The sequence below is a fragment of the Manis javanica genome, chromosome 6, assembly GCF_040802235.1.
Source record: "Manis javanica isolate MJ-LG chromosome 6, MJ_LKY, whole genome shotgun sequence".
Classification (NCBI taxonomy): domain Eukaryota; kingdom Metazoa; phylum Chordata; class Mammalia; order Pholidota; family Manidae; genus Manis; species Manis javanica.
In genome coordinates this window covers 20,828,808-20,848,608 of record NC_133161.1, presented here as the reverse complement: position 1 = coordinate 20,848,608, position 19,801 = coordinate 20,828,808, and positions in this window count along the sequence as shown.

Sequence of the window (19,801 nt, the reverse complement as noted above, 5' to 3'; positions counted from 1 at the left end):
TTGGCTGTGGGTTTGTTGTATATGGCCTTTATTATGTTGAGGTACATACTCTCTATGCCCATTTTGTTGAGTTACCATGAATGAATGTTGAATTTTGTCAAATGCTTTTTCAGCATCTATTGAGATAATCACAGTTTTATCCTTTTTTTTTGTTAATGTGGTATATGATATTGATTGATTTGCAATTATTATACCATTCTTGCATCCCTGGAGTAAATCCTACTTAGTCATAATAGATGATCCTTTTGATGTAGTTTTGAATTTGGTTTGCTTATATTTAGTTGAGAATTTTGATTCTAAGTTCATCAGGAATATTGATCTATAATTTTCTTTTTTGGGAGTGTCTTTTCCTAGTTGGTATTAGAGTGCTGCTGGCCTCATAAGAAGGAGTTTGCAAGAATTCCCTCCTCTTATACTTTTTGGAACAGTTTAAGAAGGATGGGTATTAGCTCTTCTTTAAATGTTTGGTAGAATTCATCTGTGAAGCCATCTTGTTCTGGAATTTTGTTTGTTGGGAGTTTTTGTTTACCAATTCAATTTCATTGGTTCGTTCAGATTTTTGTTTCTCCCTGGGTCATTCTTGGAAGGTTGTATTCTTCTAGGAATTTGCCCATTTCTTCTAGGTTGTTCAATTTATTGGCATATAATTTTCATAGTATTCTCTAATAATTATTTGTATTTCTGTGGTATCCATTGTGACTATTCCTTCTTCATTTCTGATTTTGCTTACTTGTGCATTCTTTTTTTCTTAGTAAGTCTGGCTAGGTATTTATATGTTTTATTTTCTTGAGAACAAGCTCTTGGTTTCATTGATTTTTCTATTTTTATTCCTATTTTTTTCAGCTTTGATCTTTATTATGTCCCTCCTTCTACTAACTTTGGGTTTCATTTGTTCTTCTTTTTTTGGTTTCTTTAATTTTGAGTTTAGACTGTTTGAGATTATTCTTGTTTCTTGAGCCTGTATTGCTATGTATGTCTCTCTTAGAATCACTTTTGCAGTGTTCTACAAATTTTGGACTGTTGAATTTTGTTTTCATTTGTCTCCATGTATTGCTTTGTTTTAATTTGCTCATTGATCCATTGATTATTTAGAAACATGTTGTTTAGCCTCCAAGTGTTTGTAGGCTTTTTTGTTTTCTTTGTGTAATTTATTTCTAGTTTCATACCACTGTGGTCTGAGAAGTGCTTGATACAATTTCAATCTTTTTAAATTTATTGAGGCTCTTTTTGTGGCCTAGTATGTGATATATTCTGAAAACATTCCGTGTACACTTGAGAAAAATGCTTTTGGGTAGAATATTTTATAGATATCTGTTAGTCCATCTGATCTAATGTATTGCTCAGTGACTCTGTTTCCTTATTTATTTTCTGTCTGGTGATCTGCCTGTTAATATGAATGGTGTGTAAAGTCTCCTAAAATGAAAGTGTTGCAATCTATTTCCCCCTAAATTCTGTTAGTATCTGTTTTACATATTTAGGTGCTCCTTTGTTGGGTGCATAGATATTTACAATGGTTATATCCTCCTGTTGGACTGACCCTTTTATCATTATGTAATGTCCTTCTTTGCCTTTTGTTACTTTGTTCTGAAACCTATTTTGTCTGACATAAGTACTGCTACTCCTGCTTTTTTCTCGCTGTTACTCACTTTTAGTCTGTGTATGTCTTTGGGTCTGAAATAGCTGTGTGTCTCTTGTAGGTAGCATATAGATGGACTTTGCGTCTTTATCCATTCTGCCACTCTGTCTTTGATTGCTACATTCAGTCCATTTACACTTAAAGTAATTATTGATGGGTATGTACTTACTGCTATTTTATTTATTTCTGTTTGTTTTATAGCTCTTCTCTGTTCCTTTTTTCCTCTTTTATATTCTTGTTATTACATGGTTTTCTTTAGTGCTGTGATTGGATTACTCTTTATTTTTTGTGTGTGTATCTATTATAGGCTTTATTAGGTTTATGGTTACCATAAGGTTCAAGAATAGATTCCTGACTATATGACCATCTATATTAAGTTGATGACTGCTCCATTTCAAACACAATCTAAAAGCACTTTTTTCTTCTTCTTCCTCCACACTTTATGTATGTCATAATCTGCACTTTTTGTGTTCCCTTGACTGATTTTGTGTATAGTTGGTTTTACTACTTTTGTCTTAATTTTGTATTTGCTTGGTAATTAATTGGTCTGCTATCTTTAGTGTGGGTTTATTTTCACTGGTGAAAACTATTTAGCCTCAGGAACATTTCCTTCTATAGCAGTTCCCTTTAACTTATCCTGTAATTCTGGTTTAGTGGTCATAAATTCCTCAAGCCTTTGTTTATCTGGAAATTGTTTGATCAATCTCTGTTTCAAATTTGAATGATAATCTTGCTGGGTAGAGGATTCTTGGTTGAAGGTCCTTCTGTTTCAGTACACTAAATATTTCATGCCTCTCCCTTCTGGCCTGTAAAGTTTCTGCTGAGAAGTGTGCTGATAGCCTGATGGGTTTCCTTTATAAGTAATCTTTTTTCTCTCTCTCTCTCTGGCTGCTTTCAATACTCTCTCCTTATCCTTAATATTTTTCATTTTAATTATTATATGTCTTGCTGTTGTCTTCCTGGGGTTCCTTTTGTTAGGTGCTCTCTGTACTTCCATCACCTGAGTGTCTATGTCCTTTCCCAAATTGGGAAAGTTTTCAATAATTATTTCCTCAAAGAGACTTTCTATCCCTTTGTCTTTCTCTTCTCCTTCTGGTACTCCTATTATGCAAATATTGTTTCATTTGGATTGGTCACACAGATCTCTTATTATTCTTTCATTCTTAGAAATTCTTTTGTCTCTGTTCCTCAGCTTCAGTGTGTTCCTGTTCTCTAAATTCCATCTCATTGATTGTCTCCTCTACTTGCAGCAACCTATTATTCATTCCCTCCATTGTATATACCATTTCATTTACTTTGTTCTTCAGTTCTGAGTGGCTCTTTTTCACTTCTTGTATCTCTTTGTTGAAGTCCTCCAGGAGATCTTCCATAGTTTTCTGCAGATCAATGAGCACATTTATGACTTTCACTTTGAAATCTTTATCAAGAAGATTGGTGATCTCAGTTTTATTTAGTCCTCTTTCTGGTGTCTTGTCCTGTACCTTTGTTTGGAACATATTTCTCTGCTGCCTCATTCTGTTAGGGTTTCTGTGCTTCTTCCTTTATATTAGATGGGTCTGCTATAAGGTCAAGACTTTAGTCTCCAGTGCCTGGTTCTTTGCAGTGGAGCCCTAGTTGCTGTATGGACAATGTGTGGGCCGCCTTTCTGTCTGCTGACAGTGGTCTCATTCTGTTGCAGCTGGCATTGCCTCAGCTGGCCCTTTGTGATCAGAGCAGTGACTTTTGCTGGGATCATTGGGGGCAGAGCTGCCCTCTGTCCTGCAGTGGTGGTGGAGGGGCTGCAGGGTTAATGGGATAAGGGTGGGTGGAGTGGTTGTGGGGCTCTGGAGCAGGGCAGGGCTCAGCAAGTTAGTTGAGGTAGCAAGTTGGGCAGGTGTCTGCTGGCTGCTGTGAGGCACACAGCACCAGACTTGACTGCCCACGGGGAGGGAGGAACTCTCAGAGCTGGCTCCTGCAGCCATCTCCGAAGTTGTGCTGAGACAGGGCGAAAAAAGCTGGGAGAAGCTCTCTGCCTGCTAGGCAGCAAAGTATGATGCTGCTGGGCTGAGTGGGCTGGCATACTAGGGGTGCACGGGAAACACCTTGGGGCTGAGCTGCCAGTGAGGGCAACAGAGTGTCTGGGGCTCCTGAGAGTGCTCGATCTGTTGGGTCAAAGAAGGGCTGGGGAAGTATCATCCACCTGCGCTTTCTCTTACAGAGAGAGCTCCGTCCAACCCTGCTCTGTTCCTCTACCTCCTGCCTGTGGGCTGGGATGGGGAAGGGCTTGGAGCCTGCTCAGTCACAGTTCTGCCACTTTACCCTTTTCTGTGTGGGCTTCTCTTCTTTCCCAGGTGTAGGTGGTTTGTTCTGTAGTCTTCAGGTCATTTTCAGATTTAGTTGTATTTAATTCCTTGGTGTGTTCGTAGGAGGAGGTATCCGTCTTGCCTTCCTACTCTGCCATATTTTTCTGTCCCTTCCTACTGTCTCCTTTAATGCTTTTTGTCCAAATCCAATGTTTTCTGAGGTCATGACCACAGTCTCTGCTTTCTTATGATCCTATTTGCCTGCTGTACCTTTACACATCTCTCAAGGGCCTTACTTTGATTTAGGTGTGTCTCCTAAACACAGCACAAAGTCAGGTGTTGCTTGGTGAATCAACCTGAAAATGTTTTTTTTAATAGGTGAATTTCCATTTATTTGTGTTGAAATCAGTGACAGGTTTGGTTTACAATCCATTTTAATATTATACATACTGTGTGCTTTGTTTTATTTATACATTCCTTTCTCTGTGTAGTATGTTTTCTTCTCGCTTCAAAAATTTTCTTTGATGTTCAGAAAATTTTGAAAATTGTTCTTGCAGTTACCTTCTAATATTTATGTGTTGTTCTTCCTGTGTGCACGTCTGCCCAATTTTCCCTTTTTAATAAGGATGCCAGTCATATTGGAGTGGGGACACTGCAATGATCCTATTTCCAAATAAAGTCACATTTTAAGGTCCTGGGGGTTAGGACTTCAGCATACACATTTTGGGGAGAAAACTCAACCCATAGCTCCCATTTATGTATCTGCTGTGGTTGCCTCACATTCTATCCTTTGATTCTTCAAGCTAATAAGAAGGTGGGCCTCTATCCAACTTATAGTTGCTGCCCCTAGGACTATAGCTTGCCCTCAGGCTAAAAGTCATCAAAACGGGAAAATTGGCCAGCAATGTGCTTTTCCAAGTGTCCTTTAGTTTCTGCTTCTCTTTGGTTTCTCTCCAGCACCTTCAAGTGGTTGTTTTTATATTTTGATGGGAATTTATAGTTGTTATTTTCAGGAGAGCTGGTCCAAAGCAGCTCTTCCACCATTAATTCAAGACTCTCATTTTATTTTTTTTCATTTTTCTAGTAAGGTATTTAATAAAGGAAAAAAAACAAGTGAAATTAATTTTAATATTCAACCCAATATTTCAAACTATAATTCCAACATGTAATCAATATAAACAATTATTAATGTAGAGTTTTCTATCCTCTCTGCCTTCCATCTTTGTGTCTTTTTCTCTACTTTCTGAGTTTTCCAACTTTATCGTTAATGTTTCTTTTGATTTTAAACATTTTCTGCAGTCATTTTTAACTTCCAAGAGCACTTCCAGTGTTCTCTTTTATAGTGTCTTGTTTTGTTTCACAAATGTGCTTTTGTGAAATGTTAGCTGAGGATGTTAGCTGCAATCTTGTTTGTTTTTCTTACTTGAGGGGGACAGTCTGCTTTGTGCACAGCGTCTGTCCCCTCTTGCTCTTTTCTAGTTGCTTTTTTCTGATTGTTTTGGCTCCCACCTTTTGTGCTAGGGAAGACGGAGCCCAGTGTTTTGTGATCCTCAGTTGTCCCTACTGAAGGGAAGGTTGCTGGGAAGCTGGTTGGCAGCTCTTGGGCAGGACTGAGGCTTACCCCCTGGGCTCCTCCCCGGGCTTCCCTGGGTGGGCTCTCTCAGGGAATTGCGGAGGTCATCCTCTTTGGAACTTTTTTCTTTGGCTGGTCAGAGACGATAGAAAACAGTCTTTCAAACTTCATTCTGGAGGGTGGTGGCCCAGCTGCCAGAGAGGTCGCTTCTGGGTGGGAAAAGAAGGCTGGGGGCTTAGCATTCAGTGTGTACTTGGTCATTTAAGGACCCCTTCTCTTGGTACCTTAGCCTGTCCTTCAACAGGGCCTGGGATCTCCATGCCAAAGCCCCTCTATTTGCCTCTGTACTGCCTCCTCCAGACAAGGAGCCTTCAGTCTTCCACTGGGGTGAAGAGGGGACTTGATTAACTGTGCAGAGGAGTGGAGGGGACATGAGAGCACTGCTCCCTAAACTTTCAACTGGTTTTCCTGCTTCAGGCCCACCTTCACCTCTTCCTGAGATACTTGGAGCCACAGCCCCTGGGTCTTTGGAGAGCCCCACAGCATAAAAGGGTAGCCTCTTAGCTGGCAAGACTCTCATTTTCTGTTATCCTATTTTGTCTTGTTTTGAAGGAGGTCTTACTCCTATTCTGAGTTTGAATTTGTGATTCTAGGTGTTTTTCACATCTGCAAATGCTTACAAATTTTTTAATTCAGATTGGTTATTGTGCATCCATTGCCTTCTGCTTCATTCTGGGGAAAGAATTTTTATCAGCTGAAATGTTTTGATCTGTATTTGTGTCCTTTTTATAGACTGGCTTTGTTTGGAAGTTATCTGCCATTTATTTCCCATTCATTTGGAAATGTCCCATTTTTTCTTGGACTAGCAACAATGGGCAAGGATAAGGATTTTTAGACAGCTTACTATATTTTGCAGTTCAAGAGTGCCCTCTTGTGTTGATTTAGAAAATTGTGGTTTCTTTAGTAATCATACTTTGGGGTAGATTAGCATCTTTTGACTTTGTTCTGTTAGTTATAAATTTTTAAAATGTGTTCAACTTCCTGGGGTGCTAACTATGTTTTATTTCTTGATTGGTGTGATGGTTGCAGGGTTGTTCACTTAAAGAAAATTCAGTGTGCTATATATATACATGTGTAGATACATGTTTATATATGCATATTATACTTCAAGAAAAAGCTAAAAGCATCCTTAAGTCTATAATTCTCTAATGACTAATGTCAAGAATGAAATGGTATTACGCTTTAGAAAACGATCTTCTACACTCCACTTGTTACAACGTACCTATTTTTGTCCATTTGTTACTCTAAAAATTACACTTTGTGCACATGCCTAAGAAGAATATTTGATAATACATGTAATGAATGGTATTTTATAGTTATTGGTTTTCAAAAAATTGGATGGTCACTGCCAGTCTTTTCAACTATGTCTTTATCATTAATGAATTCTTCACCTTGATTGGTCTTATAGGTAGTTGAAGTATAACATCAAAAAATTTTAGTGGAAAACAGGCACAATCAAGGAGCACCCCTTCATAGTTTCACCATTAAAACTCTCACAACCTCGCATATCTAAGAATGTCTTTCTGTTGCTTCAAAGAAGAAGAAACTTTGGCAGATCACAAACAGTTCTCCTCAAAACTTGTTAGACAATATTCTCTTATATTCTGACATCATGTTATTGGGGCAGAATATGAAGCCAGCCTGGTTTTTAAAAACTCCATCGTCTAATTATTTTGTTGCTAGTGTATAAAAATACAATTGACTTTTCAATATTGATCTTGTGTCCAATGCCTTTGCTAACATATTTATTAATAACAGTTTGTTGATTCTTTTGAATTTTCTCCATACATAATTGCAACCTTTTTGAATGTGAAAATTGTATAGATTCTATCTGCTGCTTTTTACTAGGACTCTATCTCCCTATTATTCTATTACTGTGAAATAGTAAATACCCTTAAGAGAAAAGCCACAGTAAATGTGAAGTCCACCCCAACCCTCAAATCCTGTCTGAGTTACATGTTCTCCAAATATTTCAAACAAGTTTTAAATGTATATTTATAGTTGTTTTCAGTAGGAGAATTCATCTGATATTAGCTCTCATGGCTGGACAGAGGCACAGCCTTCCTTTTCCCCTTGTTTGTAAACTTTATTTTCCACTTACATACTTACAGGATTCACTCTTTACCCTTAAATTTTAATATTTACCAAGAAATGTACAGGGGTTGATTGTTTTTCATTAACTTATTGTTTCATGAGAAGCTTTTTGCATCACAGTTTCAGGTCTTTATTCTGTTCCATCAACTATTATTCTTTAACTTTGTTCATGAGTCAATGAAAACAGACAATCAAGGGGCACTCCCCCATAGTGGCATCATTTAAAATAACATCTACCTGCCTTTGCCATCCTTGGCTGGAAGATCTCTCTTCTAGGGAAAGAATAACCTCTCCATGTGCCCTGAGCCAGATCCCTCTCTTCCCTGGTGAAGTAACTTCTTAACCTCCTGTGTCACTAGTTTCTTCCCCATTACTGGATTCCCATCAGCAAACAAGCATGCTCCAATGTCTCCCATTCTAAATAAAACAAAAGCTGCCTGTACCACATCTCTTTCAACCTCCACCCCAGAGTGGACGGGTGAAACTCTTTGTGAAAATTCTCTTTTTTCATTTTCTTCCATTCTCTGCTCAACCCTCTCAATCTGCCTCCCCCGCCCAGAACTCCACTGAAACTTCCCTTGTCAAAGCTGCTGATCGCCTCCTTTTGTCAAATACTATCATCACTTCTGCATCTCACTTGGTCTCTCAACAGTATTTAAACCACACTTTCTTCTTTGGCCTCTAGGACCACATATAAGCCTGGTTTTTCTCCTATCTTCACATCTTTTTAAAACCTATATTCTCTCTAGATGATCTAATCTAGTCCTTTGACTTAAGTGTCTTTTATATGTGAGTGACTCCCAATATATATACATGTTCAGCTCTGGATATTTCCACTGAGAGATGGGATTGTCTATACTGGTCCATTTAATGTGTGCACATGGGTGTCTGATAGATATCTAAAGCTAATACAGAAAAAATTAGCTCTATCTCCATTCAAATCTATTAGGCCATTTGCTCCCATCTCAGCAAACGGCTGAATATTCCCACCTTGAGTCCGGAAAGTGAGCAGCTCTAATAACTATCACATTCCTTATCATATTATTCTGTTTACACAATGTTTTCTAGTTATAAGCTATATCAAAGAATGAGCATTACATTGGGGAACTGTTTTCAACATCAGGACCAGCATGTAAGATTTCCTCCTTTTTATCCCACCTTTTAAACAACAAAACGGATATCCACCCAAGAAAAAAATGCCTTGTGGGAGCTCTGGGATCTAGCACCATAGATGAAGGGATCCAGGAGTCACACCTACGTGTGCATCCAGACATAAGCAGACAGACCTTGATATGGGCTGTAGGACCAGGGCAGCCAGTGAACCTAGCCAGATGGCGCTTGCAGTGGTTAGGAAAAAATGAGCGTGCTTACCTGGGAGATAGCCATGCATAGGAGAGAATTTGCTGAAGCCCAGCCCTCCTGAGGGGAGATTCCAGCATGCCATTCTAGGAACACAAACAAATTTGGTTGTAGAAAGAGGACAGTAAAAGAAACTTCTCCAGCTCCTTCTCCTTCCCCTCTACACACACCAAGTAAACAATGCATGGGCCGACCTCTCCCATGGGGGAAAAGGAAAGCAGTGAGTGAGTTACATGCCTAACCCATTCCTACAGGCCACAGCTAAAGAAATCCGTTTCTGTCCAACAGCACCCAGAGTACTGTGACAGGACCTCCATAACTAGGGGTAGGGAGGAAATCAAGAAAGAGGTGAATAAAGGACAACTTTCCTGCTGATCACACTCAGCAGTAAGTCCACCCATGAGCCCCTGGAAGTACTGGATCCTCAGACACCTCCAATGCCTCCAATGCTAAACCCATACCTCCCCTCACTCTGTGGAGGCCCCTTATGTGGGCTCCTGAGTATGGCTGCCAGAGCACGTTCACACAGACAGGGACCACACTCAGAAAACAGGCCACCATGGGTGGGCAAGGGAGAAACCACAAACTTGAGCCATAGTGCCACCTCTGGAAAACAAAAGAGAGATTTCCAGTAGCCACCTTGATGACTTGAACCAGCAAAGATGCAAAAGGATAAGAATCCTGCCACATGAGAAAGCAAGAAGAGTGGAGCAGGTGCACCAATACAAAAATAGATAAAACCCCAGGTAATAACAGCGTCATTAAATTGAATACCCCACCTGAGAGCAACTAGCATAGATTTAAGGAGGTGTCTGCTACTTCAAATGTGAAAACAGCAATGCAAAACTGTAAGGAACACAAAGAATCAAAGAAACATGCCATCTCAAAAAGGAAGATAATAATTCTCCAGCAACTGAGTTCAAAGGCATGGGATTTGGTGATCTAGCTGATGAAGAATTGAAATACCTGTTTTGAAGAAACTCAACAAGTTATAAGAAAACTCAGAAAGACAAGTCAATGAAATCTCAAAAAAAAAGATTAAAATTTTTTTCAAAGAGATAGAAGTCATTAATAAAAAGCAGAGATTCTGGTGTTGAACTCTGTGAGTGGAATGAAAAAATGCAAGAGAGAGAATTTGCAGTAGAGCAGAGCATACGACAGAGGGAGTCAGACAGTAAGAATTTGAAATGCCCCAGTTAGAAGCAAACAAAGAAAAAATGAAAAGGAGCAAAGAAAGCCTATGTGACCTATTAGATTCTAGCAAAAGGCCAAATATTAGAAAAATCAGGATTCTGGAAGGAGTAAAGAGGAAGAAGGGAGCAGAAAATTTATTTGAGGAAATAATAGCTGAGAACTTCCTAAACCTGGACATTTGGACATCTAAAAGCATGAAGCCAGTAGACCGCCCTATTATCTCGGTGTAAAAAGGATTCAAGAGGCATTATAATGAAACTGGCAAAAATCAAGGGTAAATAGAGTTCTAAAAGCAGACTGGGGGAACCTAGAAAGGAATCCTCATTAGGCTATCAGCAGATTTCTCAGGAGAACATCTACAGGAGAGAAAAGAGTGGAATGACATAGTTAAAGTGTTAAAAGAAAAAAATTGCCATCCAAGGGTAGTCTATCTGGCAAAGTTACTCATCAGATATGAAGGCAAAATACAGACTTCCCTGAACAAACAACAGCTGAGAGAGTTTATTACCATTAGACCTGCCTTTCAAGAAATGCTGGAAGCAGTTCTTCAAATTGAATTGAAAAGAAGCTAATCAGTGACATGAAAACATATAAAAGTGTAACACACTGTAAAGGTAAATATACAATCAGACTTATAAAACTCTAAATCTATAATTGGATGCCATGTTAGCCACTTACTATAGCATAAAGGTCAAAGGATAAGAGCACTGAAAATAATTATAGCTATTATAATGTGTGAACAACTACACAATATGAAAAGTAGTAATATAAAAAGGGGAGTAAAAAGAGTGCAGTTTTTGTAGACGATTGAAGTTAAGTTTTTATCAGCTTAAAATGGACTGCTTTATCTACAAGATGTCTTATACACATCTCATGGTAACCACAAAACAAAAACCTAGAGCAGAAGCACTGAAGATAAGACAGGGGAAAGAGAGCATACCACCATAGAAAAATCAACAATTTGCAAAGGTAGGCAGAAATAAAGGGGAAAACAATAAACAAGATGGCATTTTTTAGTGAGTACTCACATATTAGTAATACTTCTAAATATAAATGGATTGAAATCACCCACTAAAAGGCACAAAGTGGCTGGATGGATGAAAAAACAAGCCCAACTATATGCTGCCTACAGGAGACTCACTTCAACTTCGAAGACATAGGATTGCAGGGAAGGGATGGAAAAACATATTTTATGCATATGGAAAACAAAAGAAAGCAGAGGGAACTATATTTAAATCAGATGAATAGACTTTTAGCCAAAACAGTAACAAGAGACAAAGAAGGTCATTATATAACAAGAGTTCAATTCATCAAGAAAATATAACAATCATAAATATAAACACACACACAATATTGGAACACCTAAATATATTAAGCAAATAGAAGGGAGAAATAGACAACAACACAATAATAGTATGGGACTTCAATACCCTATTTTCAGCAATGGATAGATCATCCAGACAAAAAATGAAAAAGGAAATGACAGACTTGAACAATATATTACACTAATGAACCTAACAGACTTTTATAGTACATCCAATTAAACAGAAGCAAAATACACATTCTTCCCAAGTGCACATGGAACATTCTCCAGTACATATCATATGTAGACAGAAAACAAATATAAGGAAGTTTAAGAAGATTGAAATGATATCACAATGGCATGAAACTAGAAATCACAAGAAGAAGGAAAATCTATATATATGTGGAAATTAAACAACATGACTGAACAACCAGTGGGTCAAAGAAGAAAAAATAAAAAGTGAAATAAAAAAATACCTTGAAATAAATGAAAATGGAAACACAATATACTAAAACCTATGGGACGCTGCAAAAGCAGGCTTGAGAGGGATATTTATAGCAGTAAATGCCTATATTAAGGAAATAGAAAAATCTAAAAAAACAAAAAACAAAAACCAACCTAACTTTACACCTCAAGGAACCAAAAAGAGGTGAACAGTCTAAAGTTAGCAGAAGGAAGGAAATAACAAAAATCAGAGTAGAAATAAATTAGAGACCAGAAAAACAAAAGAGAAAAAATCAACAAAACTAAGAGCTGTTTTTTCAAAAAGATCGATGAAGTTGACAATCTTAGCTAGACATTAAGAAAAAAAGACTCAAATAACAAAATCAGAAATGTAAGAGACATTATGAGTGATACTTGAGAAATACATAGGATCATAAAAGACTACTATGAGGAGTTGTATACCAACAAACTGGATAACCTAGAAGGAATGAACAAATTCCTAGAAACATACAACCTACCAAGAATGAATCAGAAAGAAATAGAAAATCTGAAAAGACTAGTAACAAGGAAGGAGATTTAAAAAAACCTTCCCAACAGAGAGAATTCCAGAATCAGACAGCTTTACTAGTGAATTCTACCAAACATTCAAAGAATTAATGCCAATCCTTCTCAAACTCTTCAAAAAACTGAAGAGGATTGAACACTTCCAAACTCACTTCAATGAGGCCAGCATTACTCTGACACCAAAGCCAGATAAGGACTCACAAGAAAACTATAGACCAGCATCCCTGATGGGTATATATGTAAAAATTCTCAACAAAATAATAGCAACCTGAATTCAACAATACATTAAGAGGACCAAGTGGGATTTATCCCTGGGATGCAAGAATGGTTCAAAATACACAAATATAATGTACCAAATAGAATGAAAGATAAAAATTACATGGTAATCACAATAGATGCAGAAAAAAGCATTTGTTAAAATATACTGTCCTTCATGATTAAAATCCTCAACAAATTGGGTATAGGAAGAACATACCTCAACATAATAAAGGTCATATATGAAACCCACAGCTAGAATTATACTCAACATGAAAAGCTGAAAGCTTTTTCTCTAAGATTAGGAACAAGACAAGGTGCTCACTCTCACCACTCTTACTCAATATGGTACTAGAAATCCTAGCTAGAACAATTAGGCAAGAAGAAATAAGTCATCCAAATTAGAAAGTCTCTCATTATTTGCAGATGATATGATCTTATATATAGAATGTCCTAAAGACTTAACCAAAATGCTGTTGGAGCAAATCAGTGATTCAGTATAGTTGCAGGATATAAAATTAACATACAGAAGTCAGTTGTGCTTCCATACATTAACAATGAAACATCTGAAAAAGAAAAAACTACCCCATTCACAATAGCATCAAATGACAATACTTAGGCATATATTTAACCAAGGAAATAAAAAATCTGTACAAGGAAAATGACCAGAACTTGATGAAAGAAACTGAAGACACCAATGGGAAAATATCTCATGTTTGTGGAAAACAGTATCATTAAAATATCCATACTAACCAAAGCAATCCATAGATTCAATGCAATTCCTATCAAAATTCCAAAGGCATTTTTTCACAGAAGTAGAAAAAACAATTCCAAAATTTGTAGAGAACCACAAAAGACCCAAATTGGCCAAAGCAATTGGGAGAAAGAAGAACAAAACCAAACACATCACATCTCCTGATTTCAAACTATACCATAAAGCTATAGTAATTAAAACAGTATAGTACTGGCCTAAAAATACACATAGACAAATGCAACACAGTAGAGAGCTCAGAAATAAGCCTCCACATATTTGACAAGGGAGCCAAGAACACTCAATGGGGCATAATAATCTCTTCAGCAAATGATGTTGGGACAATCGATAATCACATGCATAAAAAATGAAATTAGATCCCAATCTTACACCACTCACAAAAATTAACTCAAAATGGATTGAGACTTAAACCTAAGAGCTGATACCATAAAGTTCCTAAAAGAAAACATAGGGAAGAACTCTTTAATATTGGAATAGGTAGTGATTTTTTGGATAAGACATCAAAAACCCAAACAACAAAAGCAAAAATCAAACCAAAGTAGAACTACATCAAACCAAAAATCTTCTGAACAGCAAAAGAAACAATCAACAAAATAAAAAGGCAACCTACAGAATGGGATAAAATATTTGCAAGCCATGCATCATATGTAAGGGGTTGATATCCAAAATATATAAAGAACTCATATGACTCATTAACAAAAAACAATTTTTAAAAAATGGGCAGAGGAACTAAATAGACATTTTTCCAAAGAAGATATCCAATGGCCAATAAGTACATTAAAAGATGCTCAACATCACCAATCATCGAGAGAAATGCAAATTGAACCCACAATGTGGTATCCCTTATATCTGTTAGAATGGCTAACAGAAGACAAGAGAAGTGTTGGCAAGGATGTGGTAACACTGGAACCCTTAGACACTGTTGATGGGAATGTCATTGGTTCAGGAAAAACAGTACAAAGTTTCCTCAAAAAATTAAAAATACGATTATGATATGATCCAACAATTTCACTTGTAAGTGTATATCCCAAGGAAATGAAAACAGGAATTTGTAGAGATACATGCATTCCCATCTTTACTGCAGCATTTATTCAGATATCAAGATATGGAAACAAGATACAGATCTATCCACCAATAGCTGTATGAATAAAGGCACTGTGTGGTGTGTGGTGTGGTGTGTGTAAATATTATTCAGCCAGGAGAAAGAAGGAAATACTGCCATTTCTGTAATATGGATGAACCTTGAGGGCATTATGCTAAGATAAGTCAGAGAAAGATAAGTACTGTGTGATTATTACTTAAATGTGGAATCTAAAAAAGCTGAACTCATAAAAAACAGAGTAGAATAGTAGTTGCTGGGTATGGGGAGTGGAAGAATTGGGGAGATGTTGTTTATGGGTACAAGCTGGGAACTGGTAAACAAACCCTCAAGAGCTAACGCATAGCATAGTGATTACAGACAATATTGTATAATAACTTTCAAAGAGTTGTTGAGACTAGATCTTAATTGTTCCCACCACAAAAATGAAATGACAATTACATAACATGATGGAGGTGTTAGCTAAGGGTGGTAATCATTTGCAATATATAAATGTATCAAATCAACATGTTGTGTACCTTAAACTTACAATGTTATATGTCAATTATACCTTAATTTAAAAGAATGAACATTACATATATGCAAAGTATAAGGGGTAAATAAATCTGAGTATCCATCATCCAGGTTAAGAAGTAAAATAATTGGAAGATCACACACCCCCCTCCTTAATGTGTACTTCTCTCCTCAAGGAGCTACCTACCATCCTAACTTTTGGGTTAATAATACCCATGCTTTTGTTTACAATTTTACCACCTAACCATGCATCCTTGTTTAGTTTGGCTATTTTGAACTTATCTAATTGGCCATATATATTTGGATTTGCTTTTTTGAATAAATGAACATTTTAAAGGTTTATCTATATTGATGAATGTAGCTATTATTTAAATACATCCATTTTAATGTTTAGGTATAGTTCTGTAGTTTCCAGTTTCAGGCTTTTATAAACAATGCTTCCATGAATATTCTAAAACATACCTTGCGGTAGTAAAATAGCTGAATTATAGGTTATGTGCATGTTCATCTTTACTACATGTCAAGTTGGTTTCAAAAGTGCTTGTAAAATGTCCTCCCAACAGCATGAATTCCACTTGCTCCATGTCTTTTCCAACATTTGGTATTGTACTTTTTTATTTTTGCCAATCTGGTTTGCTTTGATGACTAATGAAGTTAACTCCCTTTACATATGTTTTATTTCTTCAGTTAGAGTGATCAGTTTATACTTGTTGCCCCAGCATATTAAAAGGGCCTTTTATTCACTAACATGTCTCAGTTGGGACAATTACATGGTACCCTAGTCTCAGTGGAGTTCCTCTACTAATGTGGGAATTTCTTTCTTGTTCTTAAGGATTAAGGATGATACTCATATGCTCAAGCAGCTCTGAGAAGAAGAAGATGGCTACAGAGGATGGAGTGAAAAATAAATGAGAGGGAAACCAAACTTAAGAATGATTACTCAGTCTGACTCAGGGTGACCACCTCCAAAATAACATGAGATGGAGCCTTCTAATGGGTACAAGCAGGTGGACTTGATTAGTATAACCCAGCAGTCAAAGAACTTTTTTTCAAAGATGATTCAAATCACAATTATTATTTGAAAGTTGGTCTCTCCTTCTCAATCTGTAATAATTCTCTTAAAAACTGTGACACCAAACAGTGCTTTTCTAGATACCTTGAGATCATGTTGTGAAGTCCCCTACTCTTTAAAAAGGCTCAATTGTAATGGCGCTACGGAACCACTTCTGTTACACTCAAATACTACTTCATTTCCACCCCACTCCCTGCCTAAAAGGGAAATCAAATAAATCTGTTATAATTTATATTGGGGGGTACTTTGCATCTATTAAAATTGTTTATAACAGTTCTTTTTCCTCTAAGAAACCCTGAGAAAGCCTTTCTCCCCCAGCTGTGTAGATGAAACGGAGGCCTATTGAGGAGTGGCTCCTAGTCATTAAAGGGGAAACACAGTTGTTGCCCCAGAACTAGTGAATCTATGGCTTAGCCCAGTACATTTCCCAGGGAAGCACATTCCCTTGTTAAAATGAGCTAGTGGGGCTTCATGTACCCACTGATGCTGGGGGCCAAATGCTCAAGTATTTTGCTCAATATTCTTCTGCCTTCATCTATGAGATATTTCTTCATTCTATTTGTCCCAAGACAAGCATAACAAATATTAGTTTATTTAGAAGACTAGTAGCTGGAGGGATTTCTTCTGAATCTACCAAAAAGTGAATTTTTAAAAAATCCTGCCTTTGAAAGAGACAAAAAGTAGAAAGTTTTGGCTGTTTTTTTGAGTTACAAGTGGCTACTAGACAACGGTTTGTATTATGCACATTTGGCAAACATAATAATGGTTCCTGCAAAGGACACTTTAATTCACTGCTTACCAGATTAACTTCCTGGGTGGGCACGTTCCCCTACCAGTGTTTTAGGGTCATTGAGAGATGTCAGCATTCTCACTGGCCCCACCTAACTCTTCATATTGCTAATAATTTAAATATGGAGCACTCAATGGGAAGAGGACTGACGAGTTCATTCGTTTGGAGCACACCTTCCTCAAACTGTGTGTTAGGAGACTCATCAGTCTGTGTTATGAAGACCACGTGGCTCTTAACCCAATATGGTAGCCACTAGCCACATGTGGCTATTTATATTTCAATTACCTAAAATTTATAATTCAGTTGCTCAGTCTCAACAGCAACAGATGAGGTGCTCAGTAGCCACATGTGGTTAGAGGCCACCATGGTGGAGAGTGCAGATGTCAAATATTTTCATTACCATGGAAAGTCCTGCTGGACGGTGGTGAGCCAGACTCCCACGTAGTTTGGTGCCTGCCTTATGGACTACCATACGTCTCTACTTCAAAGACCAGCCCCCCGTTGCCTCTATCCCATGCCTATCAGTCTTCACCAGGGCCAAGGTGCCTCTTGGTTGTCTCCACATTCCTGCACAGCCACAGGAAGCCTCTTCAAATTTAAAAATTCACAGGTGTATTAGGGAAGGAAAACTTTTGGACAGTGACTTTTAGAGCAAGGTAGCAAGAAAGCCAACCTCATGAGTTCAATCTAGGTAGTTTTCTTGGCTTTATTTAGCTCTTGATCTGTCAGGTCACCCAGCTATCTTCTGTCACCCGGTCTCACAAATAAATATTCTGGGTTACAGGTGAGCCTGGGGTCATTCCTCACCACCCCCGCCACTCCCCGCCACTCCCGGCCCCTCAGGCACTCCACACTCCTTAAATTCTCCAGACTCAGCTGACTTTCCAGTCCCACATCTTTGTTTTTCCTCTTGGCCAAACCCTCCACATCTGTAGCTGACTTTGGTCTGGATTAGCAGTTTATGTACTTAATAGAGCAGAAAAAAACTTGCCGTTTCTGAAGAAGTGTACAGGGTAGAACAAGATTAGGCAGGATCAAAAGACAAGAGCAGGATGCTCACACAAAGACAGTTTAAAAATTAATAGCCATGATTATTCATTCTGTTTGAATTTACTGGCTGTCAGGACACTGTGGGTGTAAATTGCAAGGCATCTGGATGAGTGATCTCTGGCTCTCTGATGACATATCCTCTAGCAAAGCTCAGTGTCATCCATTACAACATAAGTACAAACAGCATACTGATGAATTCATTTGCTTGGATGTAAGTATTTGGCCAGCTCTTTGATTCACAAATTTGGAAATAATATGCATTTTACATAAACAAGTGCAAGAACTTGGAGTTAAGTATGTGGAGTATCAGTCCTTAGTCACTGTATCAGTCAGGGGTCTCCTGAGAATCAGAACCAATAGGATGTGTGTATGTGAATGTGTGGGGTGAGGTCGGGGAGGGAAGAGAGACTTATTTTAAGGAATTGCACATGTGATTGTAGGGGCTGGCAAGTCTGGTATCTGCAGAGCAGGTAGGCTGGAAATTCGGGCAAGAGTTAGTGTTGTAGGCTGGAGTCAGAATTCTTTCTTCAGGGGACCTCAGTCTTTGTATTTAACACCTTCAACTGAGAGGATGAAGCCCACCCACATGATGGAGGGTGATCTCTTTACTCAAAGTTTACTGACTTAAATCTTAATTACATCTAAAAAATACAGACACAGCAATATCTAGACAGATGCTTGATCAAATAACTAGGCCCCATAGCCTAGCCAAGTTGCCACATAAAATTAACTATTCCAGTCACCAAACGTCTAATTAACATGAGGAGTGGGTCAATTTGCTAGGGCTACTATAACAAAGTACTATAGAATGGGTCGCTTGAACAACAAACTTTTTCTCACACTCCTGGAAGCTGGAAGTCCCAAAATCAAGGTTATCAGCAGTGTGGTTTCTCCAGGGGCCTCTCTCCTTGGCTTGTCGATGGTCTTCCCTCTGTGTATGTCTGGGTCCTAGTCTCTTCTTCTAAGGACACCGGTTATCTTGGATTAGGGCCACACTAATGACCTAATCTTAATTATCTTTTTAAAGACTATCTACATATAGTCACATTTTGGGGTTTTGGGATTTAGAACTTCAACATATGAATGGGGGGCACAATTTAGCCTGTGAGGGTGGGGAAACAATAAAAAATATAGGGGGTAGGTGGCTATGCGTCGTGCTTAGAAGTGCTGAGTTCAATTTAATAATTTGCAAGTGATCTGGAAGTTGATAATCAGTGTGATTTGATAGGACAACTTTCCCTGCTGTAAGCTTTAAAGCTGTCTTCACATTTAAAGGAGTTTTACATGTTCAACTACTAGGTTGAAAAAACTGATAAAGGATTGGGAATCAATCTGCTACCCCAAAATGTAGGGTTTCATCTACAGATGTCAACACCCCTTTCTCCCAACAAGTTGTACAGCAAAGCTACTGGATAAGGGAAACTGTAAAGCAGGGACGCTGGGCTCTACACAGCACATGGGACTATGGGCACCCTCTTTGGTTAATAGCTCACTACCTGCTTTTAATACTTAGACTGACGTGCTACTTAAGGTGATTTTTAAGTTTGTTTTCTAATTAGAAAAAATAATACACTGGCTCATTGCAGAAATTTGGAAAATATATAAAAGTATGAAGAAATATTTAAATATGTGAATTGGTGCAATTTTAGCATATATTTAGAAAACCACTTAATAGATTAGTGCTATTTTTCTAGATAAACATGTTTTCAACAAAATTAAGGTATACTAAATATAATTTGAT